Below are 22,321 nucleotides of genomic sequence, written 5' to 3'. Positions count from 1 at the left end.
TGCCGTTCTTGTCTGGGCTACCGACCTTACGTTTTAGTTAGGCGGACCCCAAGTGCAGACAACCAAAAAGGTTTAACAGGTTATCTAATGTTCAAAAGGCAAAACAAAAAGAGCAGGCAGTGAGGGCAGGGAGCTGGCTGGCTAGACGATCCACCTGAGAGGACGGGAAAACTCGAGGACGAGGAAATGAGTTCAGGTGTGCCCAGGAGGTATGTTTTTTTTTTTAAATTATGTTTTATTCAATTTTGAACAAACAGAACAAATAAACACACATGACTTGTATGAGCAAGTTACAGATCACCTGGGATAAGAAAATTGAAAAAACATTTCGCAAAACAGTACCATACATGAACAGATCTATACCACAGGTATCAGACATTCAGCATGGAACGGGGAATATAAAACATAAACAGGCTGGTGTACAACACCCAGAGAGCACTAAGTATCTGCAGAGGTATAGAAAGGGCGCCAATCAACTCTGCAGCACCCCCTGCATAACAGGTCTGCTGTGCCTTGAGGGAGGCAATTTAAGATTGTTTCCCATAACCTACCGAAAAACCTCTCGTTTCCTTTCAGTACCAAACTTAAGCGTTCCATAGGCAAGATTTTAAACCCAATTCCACTGGAATAAAATACATCTTCTCACTAAAAGAAGAAGCTTGTTCAGAAGTTTTTGCTGGACACTCGTTAGAGGGGGCCTCTCTTCCGAAAGATTTAACCCATACTGTTCCTAATATCAAAATGTAAAACATTGAGCTATAAGAGTGGCCTGAGGGGTTGATAAAGCTTTGTATTTACTGTAAAAGTCATTTTGTCTCATCAGTCTTGTACATATTAGTCTAAAATTACCTGTTTTTATTTTTAGCTGATTATTATTTAATGTTCACTTTGTACAGAGAGAGCACAGTCTACCAAAGTTAATTTCCTTTGGCATGAATATTTTGCTATTTGAACGGCCAGTTATAAAATATATTTTTCTTTTTTAAAAATGTATTTATTTAAGATATATTTTGGGGCATTTTACAGCCTTTATTGAAGAAAAAGGGTACTGGATAGGGTCAGAAAGTGGGGAGAGACATGCGGGAAGGACCGCCACGGGTCGGACACGAACCTGCCTGCCCAAAGACTGTGCAGTTCAAAGGGATATGCACAGTTCCACTGCGCCACCAGCAACCCCAGCAATTTCCTGTCGTTTTTAAAGTAGCTAGCTAATTTGGTAATTACGGCTACACAAATCTCTTTGATAAACGTTTCATTACCAGGTCATGCAAACATACCTTAATCTTGTCATTTTTTTCTCCTCTTCCACTTTCTTTTTTCTGCACCTGAAGGATATGTCCTTTTTTGTGACTTTGTTTTTTGACTCTACCTGCACTTTGGATGTACAGTGACAGTGCAGCAGGAGAGGCAGAGCTTTGACATTTAAAGAGAGGCAGGAAGACTCACGAGGCCTACACCAGCAGCAGCACTCTGTTTACCTAAAAGTAGTAGTACCATAGTGGTCATGGGGCCCTAAGCAAGTGCTTAGTTCGAACAACATGCATACCTATGTCAAAAAAATGGGGAAAAAAACATGCATACCTATATCAAAAAAATGGGAATAAAACAATGTGCATACCTATGTCAAAAACAGTAAAAAAACGACATACCTACCCATGTCGAAAAATGTAAAAAAACAACATGCATATGTCGGGAAATATGAAAAAATGACATACCTACCCATGTCGAAAAATGTAAAAAAACAACATGCATATGTCGGGAAATATGAAAAAATGACATACCTACCCATGTCAAAAACAGTAAAAAAAACTACATACATACCCATGTTGGAAATATAAAAAAAACGACATACATACCTATGTTGAAAAACTGAAGAAAAACGGCATACATACCTATGTCGACAAATTGGAAAAACGACATACATACCTATGTCGAAAAATTAGAAAAAACGACATACATACCTATGTCGAAGAATGAGACAAAACGACATACATACCTATGTTGAAAAACTGAAGAAAAACGACATACATACCTATGTTGAAAAACTGAAGAAAAACGACATACATACCCATGTCGAAAAATGTGAAAAACAACATACATACCTATGTCGAAAAATTAGAAAAAACGACATACATACCTATGTCGAAAAATGTGAAAAAACGACATACCTACCTATGTCGAAAAAATTCATAAAACAACATACATACCTATGTCGAAAAAATAAAAAAACAACATACATACCTATGTTGAAAAATTAGAAAAACGACATACATACCTATGTCAAAAATGTGAAAAAACGTATGTTTACGTAGGTAAACACGGTTTTATGAATGGAAGTGAACCTGTAACACTGTGACTATCTACCTTGGATCAGGAGCATTATACCAAATTAATCACACCTGTGGGTGCGACGTCACCCGCCGGACATTATATGTATGACGCGCACCCACACACTCTTCCTCTTTCTATTCGACTAGGAGCAAGGACAATGCCAACTGCCCGCATCGAGTGACATGGGATGGTTACAGGTTCACTTCCATTCATAAAACCGTGTTTACCTACGTAAACATACGTTTTATTTCATTCCAGTGAACCTGTAACACTGTGACAACACAATACCAAATAAGTCACGAGGAGAGTAAGTTGGCATAACCCACTGGTTAAGGCCATACAGAGGTGGAGTCCACCACATGTAGGAAACCAACAGAACACACTCACGTAGTTGAATTTAAGCAATTTTATTGTAACAAATGAAAAATGATTGCATACACCAAATCCCCTTGGGGGCAAGGGCCACTGGGGGAAAAAAGAAAAGAAAGGAATGCCACTCCAGGGCATGTATCCTTACTGCGCCCATTGCAAAACAGGACTTTTAACAAAAAATACTGCCCAGGCAGGGAAACTCAACCCTCTGCTGCCACCCCAAGGACAGATGAGGGAACAATGGACGAAGCCAGGTTCAATCTGTAGAACTTGGCAAAGGTTGAGGAGGATGCCCAGCCAGCAGCAGTGCACACCTCCTCCAAAGGTGCACCACGGAAAACTGCCCAGGAGGTGGCCATCCCCCTTGTCAAGTGTGCTGAGAGCCTAAAGGGAGGGGCCACTCCAGCCTGCACATAAACCATTGTAATCAACTCAACAATCCAATGCGCCAGACGCTGCCTAGAGACTGGCCTGCCCAGTGTAGTATCCCCGTATGACACAAAAAGTAAATCAGATTTACGAAGAGACCCGTTTGGTCAACATAGTATCGGAGGGCCCTCCCCGGGCACAGGTTGTAAAGCCTTGTCTCCTCTGCAGAGATATGTGGAGGAGGACAGAAAGCCTCCAGGACTAGGGGCTTGGCAACAAAGCTCATAGCCATAACTTTAGGCTGAAAAGCAGGGTTTGGGAGAAGGCGGACTGACCTGTCCCCCTCTCCAAATTGAAGACACGCTCCATCCACCGATAGAGCACTCAGCTCACCCACTCTTTTGGCTAAAACAACGGCCAAGAGAAATGCAGTCTTCAAACTAAGATAGCGAAGGTCCAGACTGGACAGCAGTTCAAAGGGAGGCTGACATAGCGCACTTAGAACAACCTGGAGCAATGTGCCCACCACTTGCCTCTCTAGGCCTCGGGAGAGCAAATGCTGCCATTCAAGGGCCACACATGAAGCCTCAGTGTTCGTGGCTCTGGGTGCCATATCTGGCCTTGTATCTGGGACAGCATATCCCGTCTGACTGGCAGACACCACGGAGAGTCCTCCAGCATCTCGTAGACCTCGGCCATCCACGGCCGCTGCGGCCAATGAGGTGCCACTAACAGCACCCGAGCACCCAGTAACCTCACTCTCCTGAGGAAAACTGACAGAAGTGGGAGTGGAGGGAAGGCATACATCCGCACCCGAGGCCATGAGACACTCAGGGCGTCCGTTCCCAGTGGCCCGGGAGGGCTGTACATCGATGACCACAGGGGACAGTGAGCGTTGTTTGCTGTGGCAAAGAGGTCCACCCTGAGCTGGCCAAAGCGAAGCCATATCTGGTTCACTATATGTGGGTGTAAACGCCACTCGCTGGGGTGGGGACCCCCCCGTGACAGCAGATCTGCTGCTGCATTCTGCGGTCCTGGCAGATAAAAAGCCCTCAGAACCACCCCCTTGGACTGTGCCCATAAGAGCAGCCCGAGCTCCCGCATGAAGGGATGGAGACCTCAGCCCGCCCTGATGGTTGACGTAAGACACAACTGAAATGCTGTCTGTTCTCAACATGACCTGCCTCCCCTGTATTACAGGGAGAAAGTGTTGCAGAGCCATGTAAACCGCCTCCATCTCAAGGAGGTTCACATACAACCCCTGTTGCGCAGGGCCCCATTGACCCCAAACCGACCTGCCTTCCCAGACAGTGCCCCAGCCTGATTGGGAGGCGTCGGTAGTTATGGTCACCCTGCAACCCTGCTGTCCCAGGGGAACGCCGTTGCAGACAGCTCGAGCATGTTTCCACCATGTAAGGACCTTGAGGCCTCCCCGGGTCAGGGCCAGTGTCTTTGACCGGTCCCTGGGCAGACAGACCTTCTGGAGCCCAAACCACAGCTGCAGGGGGCGCATGTGCAAAAGACCCAAGGGCACTACCTGGGCAGCCGCCGCAAAAAGACCCAACAGTTTCTGCCACTGCCTCACCGAGGCCGACTTGCGAAAGATGCAGCTCGCGATGCACTCCCTGATATTTCTCCTTCTTGTCGTAGTCAGGCATGCCCTCATAGCGACTGAGTCCAAGACAAGACCTAGATACTCGACAGACCTGGCTGGGACCAGGTTGCTCTTTCCAGCATTGAGATGGAGCCCCAACGAACCCAAATGAGTTAACACCTCCGTTGTGTGGCTCCGTGCTAGCACCTCTGATGGGGTGCACACCAGCCAGTCGTCCAGGTAGTTGAATACCCGGATGCCCCTCTCTCGCAGAGGAATGAGTGCAGCATCTATACATTTTGTGAACGTGCGTGGGGACAGGGACAGACCAAAGGGTAAGACATTGTACTCGTACGCTGTCCCTCTGAAGGCAAACCTGAGGAACTGCCTGTGGGCTGGAGCAATAGGGACATGGAAATAGGCGTCGCAAAGGTCCATTGTTGTGAACCAGTCGCCTGCCTTGATGGCTTGAAACAAAGCCTTCAGCCTCAGCATCCGAAACGGCAGCACCTTGAGGTACGCGTTGAGCTGCCTCAAATCCAAAATGGGGCGGAATCCTCCTGTCCTCTTGGGGATGAGAAAATAGCCTGAATAGAACCCGCTTAGCTTCTCCTCTGTAGACAGAGGTCGGATTGCGCCTTTCTTTAGTAAGGTGGAAATCTCGTTGGCTAGAATGACGGAACGAGACCCGTCTTTTACCACAGTTTCCAAAACCCCTCGAAAGCGAGGTGGGTGGACCCTGAACTGCAGGCGGTACCCAAACTGCAGAGTCCTGATAACCCATGGACACGTGGTACACTGACGCCATGCCTGGAGTTGGGCGACGGTGAAGCCTGGCGTCAGTGATGGCACACTGTCAGGGACGCTGGCGGGGCTTGGCTGGCCCCCGGTCCGAGCGCTCCCGAGAACGGGGCTGAAACCGTGGGCGGCCCCGCCCCGGCATTGGGGGAGGCCCCTGCCTCTCCCTCTCTGAACCCCGTGAAGAGCTCTGTTCTACAAAACGAGGTCGTGAAAAATTCCCACGCCTCTCCATGGCTCTGCGCACCACAGACCCCGACTGTCCTGGGCGCTGAATGGACTGCGTGCGGAGTCTGATTTTCTGTGCTTCATCCAACGCAGCCTCAGCTGCTGGCCCAAACACTTCCCCAGGAGCTATGGAAGCTTCCAATACAGCACCCCGGTCTGCATCTGCTAACCCTGATTGGCTCAACCAGATGTGACGCCGAGCCATGGTCAGCTGTGCCAAGGAGTTACCAAGCACCCTGGCCTGCGAACTAGCGCCCTGGATCACCGTATCCACCACCCTCTCCATTTCTGGGAGGAGGTTATCTGGGCTTTTGGACTCCAGATCCCTTATCAAGCCCTCCAGATAAACCAGCAGAAGGGCATTGGTGTTTGCCAGTCTAGATGCCATAGCTACAGACTGGAAAGCCTTCAGCACCAGCCCATCCGTTGTGCGGCACTTACTGTTTGGGTGACGGGCCACCCTGCTACCTGTGGTTGGAGCCCCGGCCAACAGTGCAAAAGTTGGGCCCACCTTGGACACCCCATCCAGGCCGTGCTCTGCGGCCTGGCTCAGGAGGCTAAGGGCTGAGCGGGGTGCTGTAGCCTCCCTCGGATGAGCCCATGAGCGCTGTAGATGCTGCACAAAATCCTTGTACACAGGCAGGGGAGCCTGCCTTTGGCTCCTAGGGTCCCTGTCCAGAGCCGAGGCTCTCGGTGGAGAACATGGAGGAGGAAGCCCTGCAGCAGCAGCCGCCCGTGAGAGCAGAGCCTCCACGGAAAAATCACAGGACCTTGGACAGTCCCCGCCCCCCTGGGAGTCAGCCCCCACATCGTCGTCCTCCGCGTAAACTTCAGCCTGCCCAGAGGAACCACAGCCAGAGCTGTTGGTCCTATCAAGGTTGTCTGAAGCAGCAAGGGACACAGCATCAGGATGAGGAGGCCCACATGGAGGAATCTGCTGGGGCAGGTCAAAAAGGCGTTGTTGATTTGCAGCCATGCATTCGATGGTCTTACGCACATCCTCCAATTGCCTCTGCATGAGGTCAACCCGTGGGTCACAAAGCAAGCTCCGCTCAGTCCACCTCCGCTTCTTGGCCCGCTTCCCACCAGCAAAGGCCTGTGAAGATGGAGGGGGTGGGTCCTGGCCAGAGGGCACACTGGCCTCTGGGCCGCTGTCCCTCTCACCATTCCCCGGAGACGCCATACCCCTCTTATGGCAGCGCTTCCTTCTGCCCTCCTTCTTAGAATGGAGGGTCTGTGAAGAAAAGCCCATCTGCAGCAATTAAACATGTAAAAGAACATCCAACATGCAATCACACATTTTTTGTTCTATAAAAAATAATCCAAGCGTGAAAACATTTGTCAATAAAATGTTGTTTTTTTTGTTTTTTTTTGGTGCTGCTCATGCAGCTGAATATTATATATACATACCTATGTCGAAAAAATGAAAAAACAACATACATACCTATATCAAAACAATGAAAAATAAAACGACATATATACCTAAGTCGGAAAAAAAGAAAAAAACGACATATATACCTATGTAGGAAAATTAGTTCAATCAGGAGAGAATTAAGAATGAACAATTATTTATTACAATGAAATGTGCAACAATTGTAGAATGAAATGTGCAAAGTCTTTTGGGGGCTAGACTCCATCATGACGACTTCATGAGCTCTGAGGGGTAGTGAGGCCGACGCGGGATAGGATGCCCCCCAAAATAAAGTGAGAAAGACAAAGGTAGAATCATCATTATAGGTTTTACCTTACGGCTGCCTGGAGTCTGCTGGAAACATTTTATGAGTTAGATGATGAACATTGATTAACTGTTAAATACGATCAGAATATTCACCCTGTGTAGTTATTGTATGGTGACTTACCTGATCATGCGCCAGTCTAGGTTCTCACCTGACGTGGCTTTGCATGACCCTTTTAAGCTGCCCTATAGTCGTGTGGCATGCATGTTGGGCTCGCCGGCCGCAGACAAGTAGCCTAGCACGACTACTGTACCTGACCTATAGCCATCTGGCCCGACGTGTAATGGATCTGACAGACCCGACACGTGGCCAGTATGACTGCTAATCTGCCCTGTAATCATGTGACCTGCATGTAGGGTTCAGCGACCGCTGACATGTTGTCCGGCACAAAAACGAGGACTGACCAGCCGCCATCCGACCTGCGCATCTCGGTCCGTTGACCGACACGTGGCCTGGAAGACTGCTAGCCGCCCTTAGTCATGTGGCCTGGCACGTAGAGTTCGGCGACCGCTGACGTGTGGCCCGGCATGACTCTTAGCCTACCCTGTAGCCATATGGCCCGGCGTATCCGGGGTCTGCCAAGACCTGATACGTGGCCAGCATGACTACTAAGCTGCCCTGTGGTCATGTGGCCCGGCATGTTAGGTTCGGGACCGCAGACATGTGGCCTGGCATGACTCTCTAATGGTCTGACATAGTAGCCATCTGGCCCGGCGTGTATTGGGTCTGCTAGACCCGACACGTGGCCAGCATGACTGTGAGAAGAATGAAGACTGCATACGTGATGCCCGTGATTTAGAAGGAAGTTAGACTTAACCTTATAGAACATCATGAAATACACCATCACCAGTTATATGTTTTTCTTACCATTTGATAGCACTTTAGTCATCTTTGGCTTACCGAACCGCCAGATAACTGGACGAATATAGGACTGGAAGTCAGGGGAAGACCATCATCCGAGTTGTCGAGGAGAAAAGAACACCTGGATTGACTGCTGATGTGGGGCCGACTATTCAAATGGAATTAGCTGAATAGCCATGAACCTAACTTATTTATGGCTCGTGATTGATGTAACACGTCGCCGGTATGAAATAAGTTAAGATGACCTTGGTGCAATGTGATTCAATCAGCCAGCGCAAGCAAGCTAACCAGAGCTTCATGAGCAAGGCAGCGTACTCAGAAATTCTTTTAGGTGCTACCATGGCAACATGCGTGGAAAAAATAGCTGTAGAATGTTAAAGTCATGAAGAAGTGATTATGAAACATTTGTAATCGTTAATGATGTAGAATAAAGAAATACAAGATGCATAAAAATAGGAGTCGAATCTTGATGCTCAGGAACCTGTGATGACCAGGTTGAAATGCTGCAAAAAGCAAACCATGTTAGCATTATTAGCAGCATCCTTGGTACACATGTAACTGCTGACGAAGTTTGCAGGTCCAGGAAGGTCTGAACGAATTGAAGACCAAGATATGGAATTTCAGTTTTATGATGGATGATTAGGATTGTATTGGACATGACTTATAGCAATGAATGACCGTCCTGCTGCCATGATGACTGAGTTCTCGTTGCTGTTGTGACTGAACGATTAGGATGCAGTGTACAACTGAATAGTTGTAACCGATTTATGACAAAACAGACGAGTTCATCAACAAGCGTTTACTTGGACAGTTTACAAATCTGCAGTCCATGCTGAAGCTGAGACAGATTTGACTGAGACAGAATTTTCATAATGTGCAGACCCACCGAGTCATCCGATTTGCGTTCCGATTAACCTAAATGTAAATGGCCGGTAGACTACCATGCCAATGCAGAGTGCAGTTCCCCCCAAAACCTATAGGGATGCACTGAAATAAGATGAAGGTTTAGCATTGACTTTATGAGTAGACACAGCCTGCTGGAATTGATGTTAAAGAGACACGATTGTAATGCGACCCGCTGAATGAGGTCAAAGTACCATGACTAGTATGAAGGGACTAAAGTACCTTTTGCTTAAATAGTAAGTTACGGATCTCTGATTTACTTCGGGATTACATATTCTTGCATGAGTCCATCGGTCTGCGGAAGTTGCTTCCAACCACGCGCCAAATAGTGTGCCTTAACTGGACAATCACCTACTGTTCGTACTTGCAACGCTTATAATTGTGATGCAGGTCGATTGAGCTGCTGGTTGGTATGTGTGGAGAAGCCAGAGCTGGGAGCCATGAGCAGAATCCTATATGGCTGGTTAGCCACACCTCGTTGACTGACAATAGAGTGAGAACTCCATGTGCGCTTTAATCTATGATTATCATCACCACCTAAATTAGGTTCAACACGCATGCTAAATCACTTATACTTTAGCAGTAGTAAACTACTCTGTGCGGACTCATTGCTGAATTAGAGAGAGCTCTCACGGGTTTACCTGCCAGCCGGACAACTGCCAGAGTGAAATGACATTCACTTATAACACAACAGCGCCACCTGTGGTGCTGATTTGAATTACCGCGATATCTGGCCATTACCTGGTTTAAAGACTGAATTAGAACATTTTTTAGAGTGCATATAGCAGAGATCGAGTATATCCTGTGTACTTGTCTCTCTTAGTCTTGCTGTCCTCCAAGAGAGCGACGCTCGAGTCCCGCTATCTCTGATGATGACTGAGCTGTAATTATAAGATCTACATTTGGTTTACGAGGGCTGCCCAGCCGCTAGTCCCTTTGTGTATGAAGTTGTTAAGCTGCAGATTTATAGACAGAAAAACACTACGCTTGCCATTAATTTGAATGTCTTGTAACATTTAAGATTATGGTAATGTATAGAATTATGCAAAGTGGGGCTATAAGCCTACTCAGGCGCAACCGCTAGCCTGTTAATGTGACGATGCAGTTTGAGTTGTTTTGGATTCATGCTAATGCCCGATGGCAACATCTAGTGGATCAGAGCGACCGTCCTTCCTCTGAACGAAGCACTTGAAAGTCTGTAGAGACTTCTTTGTCGGTATTTACATTTTATCTGCATTTACATTTTGAAGTATTTCAGCATATCCCATTCAAGTCCATTCTAATTGATAGTGTTTGCATGAACTAGTCAAGCTGCGTCAAGTTTGACCCTCCTTTAGCAACATGTATTCGAATACATGTTCCGTAACTTAAAATCAGATTTAATTTGGGTGACGAACGAGGTAAATGATCATGTCAATTATGGCTTATTAGATAAAACATATTACTCATAATTGATTAAATATGAATGAATTCCAGACGTCATAATGCAAATCCTCACAAGTATTTATGCCGCCCTAGTATGACTAAATATGATGAACTTTGAAAAGACACAGCAATATGTTGAATATACCCAGGCATAGATAAAAAATAAAAAAATAAAAATGGACTACTAGCCTGTTCATGCTGGAAACATATTCTTGAATGACCGGCATCCGTGCTATAAATAAATTAATAACACCCTGAGTAAACGAAAAGTCAAACACCTGAGGACAAATCCCGTTGTGCAGTGATTAAAGGGGATTTCTAAAGAGCTTTTCTGACAGATCTGAGTTTAAATGGTTAAAGGAATAGAGCATGAAAATTGGTTCACGAGAATTACGCTTATTGTGTAACATATTGATATGATTATTCCTACGGCTAAGATGCCCTTAGTTCACTACTCCAACCGTTTATTTAAATAATTGAAAATCATTTAAAACGAGAGGGGAATGCATTTGTGATTGATGCCACGAGCCCCGACGCACGTGAAGCTGAGCAATTAACTGATGAGCAGATTGATCAGCCGATCTAGCAGAATTTCATACATGACTTTTTGGGCCGAGTGACTGAATGACGAGACACTGTGTGAGAAATTCACGTTTAAAGAAACTAGTCTTTCTCAGCTGATGAGAAAAACTGAAGGAATATGCGCTGTGGCTGCAGCTCGTTGTAACCGGGCATTCCGAGTATGCAGGCTGATCACCTGCGCTGTCACACACGTGAACTGCTCCGAGGAGCCGGGTCGTGATGAACCCATTAACGCATATAAACAGTTTAGATTAGTTAACCACGGTTTAAGGATTAGCCCGACACAGTAATTATGTGTTTTTTCAAGTTATTGTGACATAAACAAGCTTAGTCGTGCCAGCCATGATGCCCGCTTCCTTACGAAATAAAAGTTAACAAGGATGTGCCTGAGACCGCTGTAAAACATGATGATGTTTTTCTCTGCCTGTGACACCGAGCAGCGGAGGCCAGCAGCTGCGTGGATTAAATGCAGCATGAACATTATTCTTGAAGCAGGCTGTATTTTGAGTGAGAATGCTGTCACTGAGGAATGAAATTTAAGCGACTGTGAGAGACATGATGCAGCTTTGAGGTAATTACCGAGCTTCACAGATTTTGGATGGTTGCTTCCTGGTCCTACGTTTCCTGCCATTGCCCGTGGGGCTGAGGTCATTCGAGAGGAGATGACTTTCTCCTTTTGAGTTGGATCTGATTTAGGCAGTGTCTCTCGCTGCCCGCAAATTCAGCACGAAGAGCGTATTGCGGTGTATGTCTGCAGCTACAGGATGACTGGAAGAGAGAGAGTTTTTTAAACTATTGACAGCAAGCCATTGATTGGTAGAGAAAGTTTGTGGCAGAGTCTGGTTGGTTAATTCCAGGATGATACACGCCCATGATCAGCTGCTTACCAGAGAGAGATGCAGGTAGTAGTAGGGGGTGTGGTTTAAGAATGAATGAAGAGGTGAATGAATGAAAGAATAACACCAGTCTTCCTGTCTTAACTTACGCTAAGCTCCATAAGAGCGACATACAAACCTATGTCGAAAAATTAGACAAAAGACATACAATCCAATGTCGAAAAATTAGAAAAACAACATACATACCCATGTTGGAAAAATGAAAAAAACAACATACATACCTGTCGAAAAATGAGAAAAAACGACATACATACCTATGTAGAAACCATAAAAAAACGACATATGTACCTATGTCGACAAATGAAAAAAACGACATACATACCTATGTCGAAAAATGACACAAAACGACATACATACCCATGTCGAAAAAATGAAAAAAAACGACATACATACCCATGTTGGAAAAATGAAAAAAACGACATACATACCTATGTCGAAAAATTAGAAAAACAACATACATACCTATGTCGACAAATTTAAAAAAACGACATACATACCTATGTAGGAAAATTTAAAAAAACGACATACAAATCTATGTTGAAAAATTAGAAAAAACGATATACATACCCTCCCCCTGAACTGCTACCTTATCGTGGTGGGGGAGTTTGAGCACCCGAATGACCCTAGGAGCTATGTTGTCGGGGGCTTTGAGCCCCCAGCAGGGTCACCCAAGGCAAACAGGTCCTAGGTGACAGGTCAGACCAAAAGCAGTTCACAAAACCCCTATGACAGAAATAAAATCAAGGACCGTGACGTCGCCCGGCATGGCGGAGCCGGGGCCCCACCCTGGAGCTAGGCCTGGGGTTGGGGCCCGCAGGAGAGCGCCTGGTGGCCGGGCTTTTGCCCGTGGGGCCCGGCCGGGCTCAGCCCGAAAGGATGGCGTGGGCCCGTCCTCCTGTGGACTCACCACCCGCAGAGGAAGCCGTAGGGGTCGGGTGCAATGTGGATCGGGCGGCAGTCGACGGTGGGGGCCTCGGCGACCCGATCCCCGGACACAGCTTCTGGCGTTTGGGACGTGGAACGTCACCTCACTGGGGGGGAAGGAGCCTGAGCTTGTGCAGGAGGTTGAGAGGTACCGGCTAGATATAGTTGGGCTCACCTCCATCACTGCTTGGGCTCTGGAACCCAGCTCCTTGAGAGGCTGGACTCTCTACTTCTCTGGAGTGGCCCGTGGTGAGAGGCGTGGTGTGGGCTTGCTCATAGCCCCACAGCTCAGCCGCCAGGTGTTGCAGTTCACTCCGGTGAACGAGAGGGTCGTGTCCCTGCGCCTTCGGGTAGGGGACAGGTCTCTCACTGTCGTCTCGGCCTATGGCCCGAACGGCAGTGCAGAGTACCCGGCCTTCTTGGAGTCCCTGGGAGGGGTGCTGGACAGGGCTCCGACTGGGGACTCCATTGTTCTACTGGGGGACTTCAATGCTCACGTGGGCAACGACAGTGAGATCTGGAGTGGGGTGATTGGGATGAACGGCCTCCCTGATCTGAACCAGAGTGGTGTTCTGTTATTGGACTTCTGTGCTAGTCACAGTTTGTCCATAACAAACACCATGTTCGAGCACAGGGATGTCCATAAGTGCACGTGGCACCAGGACTCCCTAGGCCGGAGGTCGATGATAGACTTTGTGGTCATGTCATCTGACCTTCGGCCGTGTGTCTCGGACACTCGGGTGAAGAGAGGGGCTGAGCTGTCAACTGATCACCACCTGGTGGTGAGTTGGATGCGCTGGCAGGGGAGGAAGCCGGTCAGACTCGGCAGGCCCAAACATGTAGTGAGGGTCTGCTGGGAACGTCTGGCTGAACCCTCTGTTAGCGAGGTCTTCAACTCCCACCTCCGGACGAGCTTTTCACAGAGCCCGGGAGAGGCTGGGGACATTGAGTCCGAGTGGACCATGTTCTCCACCTCCATTGTCAAAGCAGCTGCTCTGAGCTGTGGTCACAGGGTCTCTGGTGCCTGTCGTGGCGGCAATCCCCGAACCCGGTGGTGGACACCGGAAGTAAGGGAGGCCGTCAAGCTGAAGAAGGAGTCCTATCGGGCGTTGCTAGCGCATAGGACTCCTGAGGCAGCTGACGGGTACCGGCAGGCCAGGCGTTCCGCAGCCCGGGCGGTCGTGGAGGCAAAAACTCGGGCCTGGGAGGAGTTCGGGGAGGCCATGGAGGAGGACTTTTGGTCAGCCTCGAGGAAATTCTGGAAAACCGTCCGTCGCCTCAGGAGGGGGAAGCAGTGCTTCACCAACACTGTTTACAGTGGAGGTGGGGAGCTGCTGACCTCAACTGGGGATGTAGTCGGACGGTGGAAGGAATACTTCGAGGATCTCCTCAATCCCACGTCACGTCTTCCACCGAGGAAGCAGAGGCTGAGTTCTCAGAGGTAGACTCGTCCATCACCCAAGCCAAAGTCACCGAGGTAGTTGGCAAGCTCCTTGGTGGCAAGGCTCCAGGGGTGGATGAGTATCTTAAGTCTCTGGATGTGCAGGGGCTGTCATGGTTGACACGCCTCTGTAACATCGCGTGGAGGTCGGGGACAGTGCCTCTGGACTGGCAAACCGGGGTTTTGGTCCCTCTTTTCAAGAAGAGGGACCGGAGGGTGTGTTCCAATTACCTGGGAATCACACTCCTCACACTCCTCAGCCTCCCTGGGAAAGTCTATTCCAGGGTACTGGAGAGGAGGATCCAGCTGGTTGTCGAACCTCGGATTCAAGAGGAACAATGCGGTTTTCGTCCTGGCCGTGGAACACTGGACCAGCTCTACACTCTCCAGCGGGTGCTCAAGGGTTCATGGGAGTTTGCCCAACTAGTCCACATGTGCTTTGTGGATCTGGAGAAGGCATTCGACCGTGTCCCTTGCAGCGCCCTGTGGGGAGTATGGGGTTCGGGGCTAAGGGCGGTCCGGTCCTTGTACGACCGGAGCAGGAGTATGGTTCGCAATGCCGGCAGTAAGTCGGACCTGTTCCTGGTGCGCGTTGGCCTCCGGCAGGGCTGCCCTTTGTCACCGGTTCTGTTCATTACTTTTATGGACAGAATTTCTAGGCGCAGCCAGGGGCCGGAGGGGGTCCGGTTCGGGGACCACAGGATCTTGTCTCTGCTTTTTGCAGATGATGTGGTCTTGTTGGCTCCATCGAACCCGGACCTCCAGCGCGCACTGGGGCGGTTCGCTACCGAGTGTGAGGCGGCTGGGATGAGGATCAGCACCTCTAAATCTGAGGCCATGGTTCTCGACTGGAAAAAGGTGGTTTGCCCTCTTCGGGTCGGTGGGGAGTTCTTGCCCCAGGTGGAGGAGTTTAAGTATCTCGGGGTCTTGTTCACGAGTGGGGGGAGATGGAGCGTGAGATCGACAGATCGTGGTGAAGAAGGAACTAAGCCGAAAGGCGAAGCTCTCGATTTACCGGTCGATCTTCATTCCTACCCTCACCTATGGTCATGAGCTCTGGATCATGACCGAAAGAACGAGATCTCGGATACAAGCGGGCGAAATGGGCTTACTCCGTAGGGTGGCTGGACGCACCCTTAGAGATAGGGTGAGGAGCTCAGTCACCAGGGAGGAGCTCGGAGTAGAGCCGTTACTCCTTCACATCGAGAGGAGACAGCTGAGGTGGTTCGGGCATCTGGTCCGGATGCCCCCTGGATGCCTCCCTAGGGAGGTGTTCCGGGCCTCGGGGTAGACCCAGGACACGCTGGAGAGACTATGTCTCTCGGCTGGCTTGGGAACGCCACGGGGTCCCACCGGAAGAGCTGGAGGAGGTGTCTGGGGTGAGGGAAGTCTGGGTGTCTCTGCTTAGACTGCTGCCCCCACGACCCGGCCCCGGATAAGCGGCAGAAAATGGATGGATGGATGGACATACATACCTATGTCGGAAAATTAGAAAAACGACATACATACGTATGTCTAAACAATAACAAAACAACATATATACCTATGTCGAAAAAATAACAAAAACAACATACATACCTTTGTCCAAAAATTAGAAAAAACGACATACATACCCATGCCGGGAAAATGAAAAAAATGACATACATACCTATGTCGAAAAAATGAAAAAACGACATACATACCCATGTCGGAAAAATAAAAAAAAACGACATACATACCCATGTCGAATAAATGAAAAAAAACGACATACATACCCATGTCGAATAAATGAAAAAAACGACATACATACCCATGTCTAAACAATAAAAAAAAACCATATATACCTATGTCGAAAAAATGACTAAACGACATACATACCTATGTCGAAACAATGAAAAATAAAACGACATACATACCTAAGTCGAAAAAAAAGAAAAAAACGACATACATACCTATGTCGAAAAATGAGAAAAAACAACATACCCATGTCGGAAAAATAAAAAAACGACAGGGTTAGGGTTGGGGTTTGGGATCGGGTTAGGGTTGGGGTTTGGGATCGGGATAGGGTTAGGGTTAGGGGTTAAGGGTCAGGGTTAGGGTTAGGGATAGGGGAAGGGTTAGGGTTAGGGTTAGGGATAGGGGAAGGGTTAGGGATAGGGGAAGGGTTAAGGTTAGGGTTAGGGATAGGGGAAGGGGATAGGGGACCCGATCCAATGCGCTGGCCATCACAGCTCCCCAGAGAGACCATGCCCTACCTCTCATTAAGGCCTTGTGGGTGTCTCGTGCCCAGCCTCATGATCCAGAGGCGTTCAGACCTCCGCCTCTGGGCCACGCTCCATCTCGGGTTGGCCTCGAGAACAGAGACTCGGACAGAGTCCCACCCGTGGAGGACATAGTGTCCGACCACCAGCCTGAGTCTCCTTTTTCCTCAAAATATTATGTCTGTGCTGGGTGAACCTCACCAGGATTGTGTTCCCCGTCTCCCCCACATACTTTGCCCCACAGGTGGCACAGGTGATCAGGTAAACACAATTCCTGGTGAGAGGGCTTCCCCGCAGCTGACAGTGAAAATGTGTTTTGGTCTGTGTATTTTGCAGCCATGTCTGGTGCTTGAAAAATTGCCCGTGACCTCTGGGTGCAGTGGTCAACAAAGGCGGCAGTTTAGCCTTCACTAAATAGGACTGGAGGTTCCTATTTTTTCTATAGGCTGCAATAATCCTCCTCTCCTGCAGCACATTTGTGTCTGCCATAAAGGAGTTGAAGTGGCTCCTAATTACTCTAACAAGTCTCACAGTTGGCGGGGAAAATGTAGTGACAAAGGGTTGGATTAGGGAGGTCTGTGTTGGCCTTTTCTCCTGAAAGGTCTTTAGACTCTTCCTTAAAAAGGAGCGAGGGTACCCTCTAGTGGCCAGAGCTGAGAACAGCGTTTTTGTGGCCTGTTTAAAATCCCCTTTGTCACTACAAATCCTGTGAAATCTCAGGAGCTGAGATTTCACCAGCCCAGCAAAGGTGTGCTTGGGATGGTGGCTGGTTCTAAAGAGCAGAGCGTGAGTGTCTGTCTCCTTAAAAAACACCCTCACATCCAGTCTCCCTGTTTCCTTGAACCCCGCTCCCTTGTAGGTGGTGGTGTCCAGGAAGTCGACAGAGGTGTAGCTGGTGGTGGATTTGAGTGTGATTGACCTGTTGTGAGTGTTCAGAGTGTGTAAAAAGATTTTGAAATCCTCCTCTGAGTGGGACCAGACACCCCAGATATCGTCCAGATACCTGAAGTAATGGAGGGGCTTCTTTTGACAGGAGGCCAGGGCTGATGTCTCCCACTCAGCCATGAAAATGTTGGCATATGCCGGGGCAAATTTCTTCCCCATGGCTGTGCCTTTAATTTGGAGGAAATAGTCCGAATTGAAGACAAAATCGTTTCTGGTCAAATTAATCTCTAATAGTTGAATTAGCTCTTTGTCTGGTCTCTTTTTGTCTTTGAATTTATAAAATTTATTTTTGACCGCCTGTATGCCCTCCTGTGTGTCAATGTTTGTGTACAGGCTGTCAATGTCTATAGTGAATAACATGGCGTCATGTGGGATGTGGAGGCTCCTAATAATTTCAACAAAATGGTATGTGTCTTTAATGTAGCTCTCATGTTTGATCGACAGGGGGTTCAGGAAGAAGTCAATATATTCAGCCGTGTTGTATGTGTCACTGCTGCAGTCTGACACAATAGGCCTGCCTGGAGGGATTTCGTGCGGCCTACTCCATTTTGCAGGATCTTTATGTATTTTAGGGAGCATATAGAACAGCCTGGGCCTGGGTTCAGGTGTGCCAAGCAGGTAAGTCTTTTGTTTGAAATTTATACATTTTTTAATGTACAGATTGTCTATAATTTTTTGTATTAATTTAATTGTGTCCGGATAAATTGGTTTTTCTAATTTAGAATAATATTTTTGATAGGGTTAGGGTTAGGGTTAGGGTTGGGTTAGGGTTGGGGTTTGGGATCGGGTTAGGGTTAGGGTTAGGGATAGGGGAAGGGTTAGGGTTAGGGATAGGGGAAGGGTTAGGGTTGGGGTTAGGGTTGGGGTTTGGGATCGGGTTAGGGATAGGGGAAGGGTTAGGGTAAGGGTTAGGGATAGGGGAGGGGTTAGGGTTAGGGTTAGGTCTGGGTAAAAGCGCAGCGTCCTCTGGGGGACGCTACGGGGGGCACGGGTTAGGGTTAGGGTTAGGTCTGGGTAAAAGCGCAGCGTCCTCTGGAGGACGCTACGGGGGGCACGGGCTCTCGGGGGGACCAACGGTTTTAATAAGTAATTAAAACTTTGCAATTAAAACCCTCCTTAAAAACCAAAAGGTTTTCATTAAGACCCTCTTAAGACACTCTAAAATTTGGTTTTAATTAAAAAGGTAACCGGACCACCGCGCAGGAGAGGTCGGCGGAGCTCTGTAGCTGGCTAAAACCTACCCCGTCCCAGGGCCTCCGATAAAAACACCAAGGAGCTGAATGACTTTCATTGTCCTAGAAATTAAGAAAGAGAAAATTAAAAGCTAAATAAATAAAATACATAATTTAAAACAGATAAAATAAAGATCCTATTTATAAGTGCCCTGAACTGAATTAAAAGGCCTGGCGAAAGTTAAGTATAAATGTATCTACAAAATAAAAGAATAAGTGTTAAAATTGATAAAAGGTTAGTTAATAAATGTAAAAAAGTGCATAAATAAAATAAGTGCTTAAATTCACATTAAAACCACACTCATAAAAATACATGGGTTAGTAAAATTGTAGAAACATATATACATCTTTATTTACACTTGTTAAAACATCTTAATGCAGTTCATAAAATAATAGGATCTTTGTTGATTAAGTTAAAGGAGGATAAGAAAGTAAACAAGTATAAGACAAGGAGAGGTCCAATAAAATGTCATAAAACAGGGCAAGGTGTCTTTAAAAAAGGTTTTTGTTATTTGTTAAAAAGTGTTTCGAGGCGCGCCCTCCGCAGGCAGGTTCTACCTCATAAATTAATTTAAAAGATAAATAATCTAATTTAGAAATCAAAAGTCGGCTAAAATAAGATTTTAAAGGGTCCAGAATCTCCTCATAGGGATCTAAAAGTGCTAAACAAACATACATGCAATAAGTGCTGGATACATTTTAAAATTCAATAAATAGACATAATTAAAAGGGGGGGGGGGGGGGGGTTTAAAACATGCATAAGACAATTTAAGGTAAAACATAAATAAATTAAGATCCCATAGAGGAGGAGTGGGCTTATAAAATCAATATTTGAAAAATAAAAGCTAAAGATTAAAAGAAGGAGGGTAGCCCGGCCCGCAGAGGGTCGGCCTGTTAAAACCTGTAAGAGAGGCCCCAGGAGGTCAGGGGGTCAGTATTTTCTAAAACCCACTAAAAGCTATATTAAAAAAGAAGGAAATGGATCCACCCTAATATTTCTCATTAAGACCGGTAGGTTCTATTGTTTTTAAGAGGTGGATCCATTTCCTTTCCGCCGCTCGTCTCTGGACAGTGGTCCAGTCCCTGTTGCTCTCCAGGCCCATGCTCTGCACATTGTGTTGGCCGTGGAGTTTAAAATGTGCATACAAGACAGTGGTGCCATTCCCGCTATTAATATGATAAAAATGCTGTCTAATGCGCGCGGTGATGTCGTTTCTAGTCTCCCCCACATAGAGTCTGTGGCAGGCCTTACATCTTATGGCATATACCGCATTAGTTGTTGTGGGTTTCAAGGCCTGCCACGGGTTGATACCGACTCTGGCATGGGGGTTAAAAATGTGGGGGAGACGGATAAAACCAATGTCCGAGCCTCGAGACGCTTCCCTGTCTTGGTTATTTTTATTAAAATCTGTATGAACCAGAAAGTCTTTCAAGTTTTTGTTCCTGCGATGGGCGGAGATCAGCCGGCAGTCGCCCAGCACGTCACAGCCCTCCCTCGCCCCCTCAAAATTAGACCTGAGAGTTGAAATTAACCTCTTTAAGTTCTCTGAATAAGTGGTTACTAAGGGGACGAGAGTAGGACCGGGCGGCCGGGCGCTGGGATTGTTATATCTATCCTGAAAGGTCCGGCCAACCTCCGCCTTGATGGTTCTGAGGAAGCGTCTCGAGTAACCCCTGGGCCTCAGCGCACTAAAGAGGGTGCTGGTGGCCTCCTCCACATGCTCCGGGAAGGTGCAGATTCTGCGGAAGCGTATCAGCTGGGATTTTATCAGACCTCTGTACGTGTGCCTGGGGTGATAGCTCGACTTGTGAAGGAGTGCGTGGCGGTCCGTGTCTTTGAAATGTACTTTGGTGGCCAGTGTTTTGGACTGGTCACTAGAGGCACGGAAGAAGACACAGGTGTCCAAAAATTCTATTGCAGATGTGGAAATGTTGTGTTTGAGTGTTATTTTGGGGTGGTGTGTGTTGAGGGTGTCCAGGAAGGTGGTGAAATCCTGATGTGTGCCGTCCCAGAGGCCGAAGATGTCGTCCAGGTACCGGAAATACAGGAGGGGTTTGGTGGTGAGTGTGGCGAAGGCCGTTTCCTCCCAGTGGGCCAGATAAATGTCTGCGTAGGCTGGCGCATATTTCCGGCCCATCGCACAACCGCACAGCTGGAGGTAGTGCTGATTATTAAAAGTGAAGTCGTTGCGGGTGAGGGTGATGTGCAGGAGTTGTAGGAGGTGGCTGTCGGGTCTGGATGGGTCTGGGTGTTTGTTGAAGAGATGTTTTATTGCAGCTAAACCAAGTGGAGTTTCTATGTTAGTGTAAAGGGAATCTATGTCTATGGAAAACAGGAAGGTGTGACCGGGTACCTGAAGGTGTTTTATTTTATTAACAAAATGGTAGGTGTCCTTGATGTAGCTGGGGTGCAGTTTGGAAAGTGGATTGATGAAGTGGTCGATGTATTCTGTGATGGTGTATGTTTCGGAGTTGCAGTCGCTGACAATGGGGCGGCCGACCGGAACCACCGAGGGGACCGTCCAGGTGTCAGGAGGCTTGTGGATCTTGGGGAGCAGGTAGAAGAGGCGGGGCCTGGGCTCACTGGGACCGTCCAGATATTGTTTCTGTTTGAAATTGATGAATTTTTGTCTGTAGAGTGTTTCTGTAATCTTTCTAACTAGTGTCTGTGTCTCTAATTGTAGTGGGTGTGTCAGTAGTTGGTAATATGTGTTGTTATTTAACTGTCTATGTGCTTCTAAAATGTAATTGTCCCTATCCTGAATAACTATTTGGCCCCCCTTATCTGCTGGCTTAATGACTATGTGTTTGTGATTACCCAATGTTCTGATGATGCGTTTGTGTTCCTGACTAATGTTGTGCGTTCTATGTGGCAGGGGGCGCCAATGTGTGAGTGCTTGGTTGTTTTTATGGATGAGTTGTGAAATAGCAGGTGAGAGTGTGTCCGTGTTTGGTGACCAGTGGGACGGCCCAGTGAACAGCACGGGGTCCCGCCTCTGCCCCCCCTGGAAGTGATCCAGGAGTTTCAGCCTCCTGTGGAAGGTGTGCAGGTCCCCCCTGAGCTCCGGCCGGGTGGGTGGGTTGGGTGTGGGAATGAAGGTGAGTCCTTTTTCTAGTAACTCCAGCTGTGCAGCTGTGAGGGAGAAAACGGCACAGAGGTTGGTGATGTTGGACTGATGGGGAGGTGTGGTATGACAGTTATCCCCAGTTATAAGTTTAACTGTTCCTTCCAGTACCTGAACAACATCCCGGCCGTGTCAGAGGTCCAGTGTATATTGTCTGTGCCAGTCCGGAAGAGTTGTGAGTTGATGTCTGGAATGAAGTTATATTTGGCAGTGATGGTGTCATTGAGTTTGGTGAGGAGTGTCCGTTTGTGTGAGTCCAGTCTGGGTGAGAAGTTTATTACAGGGATGTAGATGGTGGCGTTGGGGAAGGTGGTCTGGC

The sequence above is a fragment of the Symphodus melops genome (genome assembly GCF_947650265.1).
Source record: "Symphodus melops genome assembly, chromosome: 21".
Taxonomy (NCBI): domain Eukaryota; kingdom Metazoa; phylum Chordata; class Actinopteri; order Labriformes; family Labridae; genus Symphodus; species Symphodus melops.
This window is presented reverse-complemented; position numbering follows the sequence as displayed.